Below are 9,399 nucleotides of genomic sequence, written 5' to 3'. Positions count from 1 at the left end.
CACATACACACACACACACACACACACACACACACACACACACACACACACACACACACACACACACACACACACACACACACATCAAACAGAAGCACTGAAACCACACAGCCTTGCTCACAAGTGGCAACACCCTATCCTTATGACTCCTCTTTTGCCATGGTAACTCAAAGATGGGCACATCACATTCTGCAGATGTCCCTTTATAACCAACAGTGACCAAGGAACATTCAAGAAAGTGGCTAATGTAAAGCAAAGGATTTACAGTAGGAATATTGTGAATATACACAGTACCAAGGAGAACAACCTGTGTTCAAAAAGCTTTGGATAGCAAATTGTGATTGCCAAAAAGATTGCAAGTGAAACTAAAACTAGATGTAACGCAGAGCGGTACAAAATATGACCGCCGCCCAGTCCAGCACATTTTTTCCACAAAAAGAAATCACGCTGAAAGGCCTATATGATTCTAACTGTCTCACTAAATTGCATTATCCACACTCAATTCTCACTGGTATCTGCTAGACAACAAGTACCAAAACATGATTAGTTCATAGATTTCACATGTAAAATTCATTTTATACAACCCCACCTCCATCTTGCCTGTTCATAATTCTGAGAAATTCTTGATTGTTTGTGTTATGTTTATGTTATGTGTGTGGGTGTGTGTGTTTGTGAGTGTGTGTGTGTGTGTGTGTGTGTGTGTGTGTGTGTGTGTGTGTGTGTGTGTGCGTGCTTGTGTGTGTGCCTGCGTATGTGCCTGTGCATGCAAGTGTACATATGTCTACTGTGTGAGTATGTGTCATATCTATGATTACTGTGAATGTATGTGTGTGTGTGTGTGTGTCTGTTTGTGCACATGTGTGCACATGGAATGGGTTAACATGACCCCTGGAGGCAAACATACGGAAAAAAATGGTCATCCTAGGCCCTACAGTTCTCAAGATATTCACAGAGAACTGTGTCTGCCCTACCCTCCTTTCGGGGGGTCCAGTCCAGCGGGGGGGCTACAGATCAAAACAGAACAATAACGGTTCCATGCTATCCATGTGGGGGTACATGCCCACCAAGTTTTGTGTACCCCGGTCTTTCAGTGTCCCGGGAATCCTTGTTGGTGTACGTCACTAAATGTACACATAAATTATTTTATTGTAAGGCCCCCATGAGCGAAAGTACACAAAACTTGGCATGCATTCGGAGGGTGTCATAATGATCCTACACTTTTAATTTCGTGCAGTTTTGACCTTGTCAGCCAGAGATATTGTGATGAAAACACCTAATTTTTTGTTTTTTAATTTTTAACTATAATGGGATGGGTTGACATGCCCCCTTAAGACCAACATACATAAAAAAGGTGGACCTCCTAGGCCCTACGGTTCTCGAGATATTCACAGAAAACTGTCTCCGGCCACCTACAGGCCAGTTGGTGTATAGTAACATAAATTAATTTATTGTGTGGCCTCCCATGAACGGAATTCCACAAAACTTGGGGTGCATACAGAGGGTGTCATAATGATCCTACACTTCCAATTTCGTGCAGTTTTGACTATGTTAGGTCACAGATACCTTCAATTACAACACCTCATTTTTACTTTTTTGTGTTTAACTAGGTGGCGCTATACATGAAATGAGTGGTTATGGAATGGGTTGACATGGCCCCTTGAGATCAACATACAAAAAAAAGAGATATTCACAGAAAACTGTGTCTGCCCTACCCTCCTTTCGGGGGGTCCAGTCCAGCGGGGGGACTACAGATCAAAACGAAAAACGATGGTTCCATGCTATCCATGTGGGGTTACATGCCCACCAAGTTCGCGTGTACCCGGTCTTTCAGTGTCCGGGAATCATTGACGGAAATTTGGGCATAAAAAAAAAAAAAAAAAAAAAAAATCTGACTGCGCGGCGGTCATAATAATGAATATACCAAGTGCCTTTGATGAATAATGATGTTGTCATGGGAACCAGTGTTAGACGTGGCACATGTTTTGACAAATACACAGTTCATGAACAGCCAAACTAAACCAAAACACAACCTGTCATGCTAAAAGTAAAATATCACTTTACAGTAGTAGGCAAGTAGGTAATAATTACCCTGTAGTAGGCTGTGTCTGTGGTTGGCAATGCACATACAGTATTAGGTTTTCATTGTGTTAGGCCTGTGTGATATACTGTAAGTGTGTAAGGCATCATTTAATTATGCTGAGTTACACCGGCCAAGTCTTCATGACATTTTAACTGTTTAAAAATGTTAAATGAAAGCCTAAATCCATGCTAGTATAAGTTTGTTATTATACTATTGTAATTTATATTTGAATGCTATAATGTAGATGTCTAGACAATGAATCTTGACAGCTCTATGGTATTTATTCGTCATCTTTTCACAGCATGCCGTCAGCATGGCCTCCAAAGACTTATGGTTATAACATGGATGCAAATCTATGGGCTTCTAAATTCAGACAGCATAGATCTGTTTTCACTACAATTTCCTGGTTGTGTCCTCCACCAAGACTGACCTTGGGCTGTTGAGTCAGATGTGACTTGTTCCTACCAACATTTTGCCCATTCAATTGCACGTCACTGCGACTTGAAGTGCTCTGGTAGTAAACAGCTTTTATCTGCTGACAGCACAGCGACATCAGATGAATGAAAACATTTCAATTCGGACATCATGTCATGAGATGTGACATCGAGAGACCAACCAGTTTCCCTCCTGAAAGACACCCTGCCATGTGTAATGTACTCTGAGCCCACTGATTCTCTCTATAGTCATGCCATTAAGCACACATCATCTGTTGGCTAACCTGCTGCCTTCTCACTTAGCACCACAATATGATGAGGGAAAGCATCTTCTGTCAGCTTCCGACTAAAATACACACAAGGAGACAGAGTTTCATTATTGTGCAACGTTAATGAATGGGACTCAGAGACCCATCCCCATGCTTTTTTTATTCCTGTCAACCTTTCCTAATTTGCAACCTTCACAGCCCATCAAGCTGGTAGCAATCACCAGAGCGAGCCCAGAGCACATCACATGCATCTGCATACAGGGGAGGACGCTGCCACCACCATTCTTGGCGGCACTAAAAAAAGCTGTTCAAAAGAAATGTGAGAATAAACAGCCTCGAAGCCCAATGTTTCCTATTAGCAATGCTCCTCTTCTGCAACATGCTCATGATAAAGTCTTGACATCAGTGTGGAGGAGTTGTTGCAGTGTCACTGGCTAATGTGACATGCTTAGCAAGGTGACGTTCACATTTATGCTCTCAGTGTGTCATTGACCCAAAACATTTTACCTCCTTCGTTTGCATGTGTATGTGCATGTGCGTGTGTATGTATGTGTGTGTTAGTGTGTATGTGTATGTGTGTGTGTGTGTGTGTGTGTGTGTGTGTGTGTGTGTGTGTGTGTGTGTGTGTGTGTGTATGCGTGCATTTGTGTGATTTTGGTGTGCATGAGACTCAGCTCTGGTCCTTGTTTTCCTGGCTATCTGATCTCATTACCTGGCTCTGGCAACAGCAGGTATTGCACATACACTGCAGGTCTGACCTTGCCGTCTGATCAGAAGTTGACCACACAAATACAGCATTCTCAAGCTGTGCTGCCCTCGGCCTCAGTAGTAGCCATCGCATCTGTAACTGTGTGCTGCGTGTGATTATCAAAGTCTTGTGTATATATGCATGTGTGTGTGTGTGTATGTGTGTGAATATCACAGTCTGGTGTGTGTATGCGTGTGTGTGTGTGTGTGTGTGTGTGTGTGTGTGTGTGTGTGTGTGTGCAGGCTTAGGCTTATGTAAGTGTTAATGTATGTCTGTCTATGTATACTTTTATATGTATAGACAGACACACATTAACATATGGTGTTTGTGCATTTATTTGTATGTGTGTGTGTGTGTGTGTGTGTGTGTGTGTGTGTGTGTGTGTGTATGTGTGTGTGTGTGTGTGTGTGTGTGTGTGATTTAGTTCCCAGCTGCGCTCTAGCATCCCTCAGTGCAGCGAGCGAGGGGGAGGGGGGGATGGGCAGCCGACCAGCAGCAGGGGGCAGTTAAACCTTCCACCTTGCATGGCAGGACTTCACAGATGCCCACGCTGACACTGTGACAGTAAATAGCCAGTGGGTGGGCCAGGAGTCTCCAAAGAGGAGCAGAGGAGGAGAGATGGACAAGAAGGAGGAGAGATGGACAAGAAGGAGAGAGGAAGAGGAGGACAGAGAGAGGAGAGATGGAGGAGAAGGAGAGAGGAAGAGGAGGACAGGAGAGGAGAGATGGAGGAGAAGGAGAGAGGAAGAGGAGGACAGAGGAGGAGAGGTGGAGGAGAAGGAGAGAGGAAGAGGACAGAGAGAGGAGAGATGGAGGAGAAGGAGAGAGGAAGAGAAGGACAGAGGAGGAGAGATGGAGGAGAAGGAGAGAGGAAGAGGAGGACAGAGAGAGGAGAGATGGAGGAGAAGCAGAGAGGAGGGTGAGTTAAAGCACCAGGAGGTTCCAAAAGGGAACGAAAGAGGGGTGATAGAGGAGAAGAGACAAAAGAAGATGACTGATGAGAAGAAGGGAGTGGATAGAGAGAGAGAGAGAGAGAGAGAGAGAGAGGGGAGAGAGAGAGAGAGAGAGAGGTGAAAGGGAAATGGAGGGAGATAGGTAGAGAAGAGATAAAGAATTGGCTGTCTCGTATGTTGTGCATCTTGTGGCAGTGATGTCGCACAAACAAGACCGTAGGGACTGAAATAGAAAGAAAGAAAGAAAGAAAGAAAGAATGAAAGAAAGAAAGAATGAAAGAAGAGGGAGGAAGGGAGGAAAGATTGTGCCACAGCCCTGCCTACAACTACTCATCCCTTCAGCATCCGCCCTCAGCACTCTGCAGGGGCCAGACAACGATGAGGGAATGGATGGAAAGAAAGAGAGGAACAACTACAATCCCATAAAGTGGAAGGGCACCCAAAGCGAGAGAGACTAAACACCCCTGTGGTGCTCGAGTGCCCTTACAGCTTGTGAGCCCACATGGACACCAAGCCCAAACCCTTAATTACAACTTTCAACTCAATGCTGGCAGCAGAGCCCAATTAAATAGATCCTATAACTTCACTTCCAAGGATGATGAATAGGCCTAATGCGTATGATCATCTATAGGATTATGCTATGGATGCTGTGCACTAGCTTGGCTTCCATGTGTACTGACAAACATCTAAATTTGTGGGACTATAAAGATAATATAAGCCTTTGGATAGCTGTACACTGTCGTCATGTGTCACAATCATGGTGCCTTGCAATCACATGTAGTAGTCTGCATTGAACATAATGAAGATATATTCTTGTGCCTGTTACACCACGCATCTACAGATCAGCGCCAAAGCCTTGGAGTCTACAATCCTGACCTAAGACACTTTGTTTCAATTGGGTGACATGGCTGTACGTTGGTGGATACAGAGACAGCTCAGAGACAGCTTCTTAAGAGTCTGCTAGCCCTGAAGTTATGCACTCCGATGATTTAGTCCCACGTTTTATGAGTGTAGCCTGAGTGAAGCGGTTCAGGTTGAGACAGAGTGCCACTGAAATAAACACGGGCACTGTTGGCGCTTCTTTGTTTTCATCTTGATATGGTATCATAAAAATGCTGGAATGCTTTTAACCTCAGAGGCTAGAGACAAAACATAGCCTAACTGTTATTGAAAGGCAGTTCTTATGCCTATGGGGACCCTCATAAAATAGCAAAGCTATGGCTATTGATGTGACTATTATATTTGACAAGTGTTTGTAAAATGACATATTTGTATGTTTACATAAGTGACACAGTGAAAACCTCAGATTGATGGTGCAAAGCTGACAAAAACACTTCAATCTAAAGCTAAGAATGAGATGGCAATGCTCCCTACCACACTGACACGGATTAATGTTTATTATGCCTAACCTCCTTCAACAAGCACATGAAACCATTTCAAGAGAGGCATTTGATGGACTTTCAGAGAAACAAAAAACAGGAGAAAAAACAAATAGAAAACAGAAAACTCTTAACTCTCTTAAGGAACTTTTTGAAGACATTCTGACCAACTATAGTGTTGTACAGTGACAAGGTCTTCTATTCATTGATAAGAGGAGAAGCACCAGAAAGTGAGAAGGTTGACAAAGGTTAAGTTTTAGTTCACAGTTCACAGTCCAGCTCATTGATCCAGGACAGGGATCCAACAAGTTTAGCATATTGTATTTTTGCCAATAGTGCATTTGTGAATTTGAATTTGCATTGGAATTGAGAGAGAGAGAGAGAGAGAGAGAGAGAGAGAGAGAGAGAGAGAGAGAGAGTAAAAAGCATTAAAGCTGCAGGGTTTTGATGAAAAATTGTGTGTGTGTGTGTGTGTGACAGATAGAGAGAGAGAGAGAGAAAGAGAGAGAGAGAGAGAGTTAGTGTGTGTGTGCCCGCGCTGTTGGCTCATTCAGGGAGCACACTGCGGTAGAGTGGAGATTGGGTTTAAAAATGACCACAGGCTCAACGCCAGATTACGTGTAAACGAATAGATGTGTGGCCATTTGTAACACGTCCATTGCGCCTTAGTAGAATAACACTGTCCTAATATCACACATTATTTTAGGAAATTACAATAATATTACATATTGTTATTTGCCCTGGGAAAAACATTCAGCAATCACTAAGAGGATTACAAAGTGGTTAGCGCCTTTGAGATGCCTCACGCGCTGAAAGCTCCCGCGTGGGACTATGCCACTCACCTCACTCGCCTATGAAATGGCACTTAACCACACGGAAGATTTATAAAAGACAAATAATTTCAAAATGCACATGTTGGATGTGCGGGCGTTATGTGTTCACCCAACAAACCGGCTTAAACCAAACCATCACGAGTGAGTACAGACACTCTCCCAGGGAAAGCCGATCAAAGAGTCGATTAAATTAAAAGCTAGGGGGCTCTTGGCCGGAGGCTGTTGTCTGTTGTTCCGGTCAATGCGATGCCATGCCTCAAAACTACAAATGTCGGCGTGATTAAGTCCCTGCAAGAAGGTTACTCAAGAAGACACACACAACCGACTGAAGCGTATATGTCTGTTAGCAAACGCAAAAAAGCAAAGGTCCGACTCTGCAACCTTCATCGCAGTTCGTCCATAACATCAGTTTACAGCGGAAAGTTCCCGTGAAACCATGTCATGGTCGAACAGTTTCCCTCGCATTTATATATATGTCTCACAGGTCAGTTCATTGAAGAGTTTCCGCTAACACAGTTGAAAGCGAAAAAACGCACACCTCGGGTAGCCTACCTCGGGTTTCGCTGTCCAGGGTGCTGATCAACACTGACTGAATTCGGTCGCCTTGAGTGTGATTTAATCCCTGCGTTCAAGACCGGGAGACGGGGTCCAAAAACCACAATGGTTTGTAGCCAACTGTACACTGAAACAGCGGTGGGACAGAGTAGACGGAACGATAAGTAATCTCCCTCTAAATACGGTCAAACGTAAACGTACCGTAGATAAAGGAAGAAGCACACCCCCGTACCCCCGTCTGCGGCCGACTTTGCTAATTCCGATCCACTCTCTCTCTCTCTCTCTCTCTCTCTCTCTTTCTCACTCTCGCTCTGCTCTCCTCGCCCGCCCGGCAGAAAGGATAATTTATTGGCAATTTGCTTATGTTGAGACCGGCAGCCCACTGCTTCCCCGCCCTTTCGCACTGGCCACAGCGGTGAAACAGCTACAAACTCTTCACGTGTGTGTAGTGTACGTCTTTGTGTCGTTGTGTGTGTATGTGTGTGTGTGTGTGTGTGTGTGTGTGTGTGTGTGAAAGAGAGAGAGAGAGTATGAGAAAGAGAGAGCTTGTGTGTATGTGTGTGTATGTGTGTGTGTGTGTGTGTGTCTGCGGTTTTCTCAGTCATTCTATCTGTGTGTGTGTGTGTGTGCAGTGTGTGAATGTGTGTATGCATATGCATACTAGTGTTTGCTTGTGTGTTCATGTGGCTGTTCCCCCCCCCCTCCACCTCCCAGCTCTGTGTGTGTGTGTGTGTGTGTGTGTGTCTGTGTAATATGATAACAAAGCGATAACCATATTGCCATCAGTAAGTTTGGCACTATCAGTCCTGTGAAATTGGGGACAGTGGCAGCGCTGCGATAAAACTGGAGTGGCCCCACATTACTCTGAGCAGATAGCAGACACTCGCTCCTCTCAACCGCCACCAAACAGACGGCTTCATATACTTCACATTTTCAAAGATAAATAAAGTGATTATCAAGCAAACATTTACAAACCACACCGTTTAGGCTATCTGTAATAAATTATTTGTGGCTCTGCCTTGTGGTAAACAAAACCAGAGCAAATAAATTAACTGGAGATTAGCATGAAATTTGAGCTCTGTGGATGTTAAAACACATTCACATCATTTTCAGTAGAACTTTCAAACTGCTGTTGCATGTGGAGTTGCACCCCCTTTGGAATACATACAGCATATCGCTACATATGGGCTTTGGATGTTCAAAGATGAGCATCTCGTTCAGCTGGAGGGAAACGCTTTCCAGGATTTGAGTTGAAGTGCACATACAGCTGAATAATGTAACAGAATGAAACTCAAATGGCCCTTGGGGGAGAGAGAGAGAGAGAGAGAGAGAAAGAGAGAGAGAGAGAGAAAAGTAAAGAACAGAGTAGAAATCCACCTTTTTAACATCAAGACCATGCATATGTAGGCCTGGGAAAATAAGGGAGACACTGATGCAGTGTTAGTGATTTAGAAAGCTTAGCATACTGTCAGAGTTTAGGGGGGAAAAGTCAAATAAACAGATTTGAATGGAGTTTATTGAATTATTTGGATTCAACTTGACCATAGACATTCATTTGCCCATATGGGATAGTAACCGTGAAAAAAAAAACTTGAGAGAGAGCAGAAGAGAATATAGAGACAGGGAGAGAGAGAGAGAGAGAGAGAGAGAGAGAGAGAGAGAGGGAGAGGGGGCAGAAACAGAAACAACACATGCTAATTACTGTTCATCTCTTACAGAAACAAATAACCTGCTGACCTTGACCAGTTTATCTCCATCCAGTATGTGATGTGTGCATGTGGCACAGGCTTTTCCTCTAGTGCTGTTCTGCAGAAGGGGGCGTGTGCATAACGTCCTAGTGACTGGTGTTTGGCAGACTCTGTTTAGGGCACAGTCTGACATGAGCATTTAATTACACATCAGTCAGATTTCACATGCTCCACTTCTCTCTCTCTCTTTCTCTCTCTCTCTCTCTCTGTCTCTCTCTCTCTGTCTATCCCTCTCTCTATCTCTCTTGCCATCTTTCTTTCATGTCTCTCTCTCATTCCCCCACAGGCTTGCAACCCTAACACTGCTTCCTGATGATTACCACAAATTCTATCATTATTTTTGCTACAAACTAATTAGTTGTGGGTGTGTGTTGGTACATGTGTGTGTGTGTGTGTGTGT

General features: G+C 44.0%; 1 protein-coding gene across 3 annotated transcripts in view; it reads right to left on the bottom strand.

Moving 5' to 3' along the window:
• Positions 1–9,033, bottom strand: part of tmem121aa (transmembrane protein 121Aa) — a 28,030-nt gene extending 18,997 nt beyond the window's left edge. The window contains exon 1 of one of the 3 annotated variants that reach the window (XM_048228001.1): positions 8,989–9,033. The gene's annotated coding sequence lies outside the window, so the exon portion shown is untranslated. Of the gene's footprint in view, positions 1–7,248; positions 7,536–8,988 lie in introns of those variants that run through there. The other 2 variants (XM_048227999.1, XM_048228000.1) reach the window with 2 other exon arrangements.
• Between the last annotated feature and the right edge of the window lie 366 nt (positions 9,034–9,399).

The sequence above is a fragment of the Alosa alosa genome, chromosome 19 (assembly GCF_017589495.1).
Source record: "Alosa alosa isolate M-15738 ecotype Scorff River chromosome 19, AALO_Geno_1.1, whole genome shotgun sequence".
Lineage (NCBI taxonomy): Eukaryota > Metazoa > Chordata > Actinopteri > Clupeiformes > Clupeidae > Alosa > Alosa alosa.
This window is presented reverse-complemented; position numbering and strand designations above follow the sequence as displayed.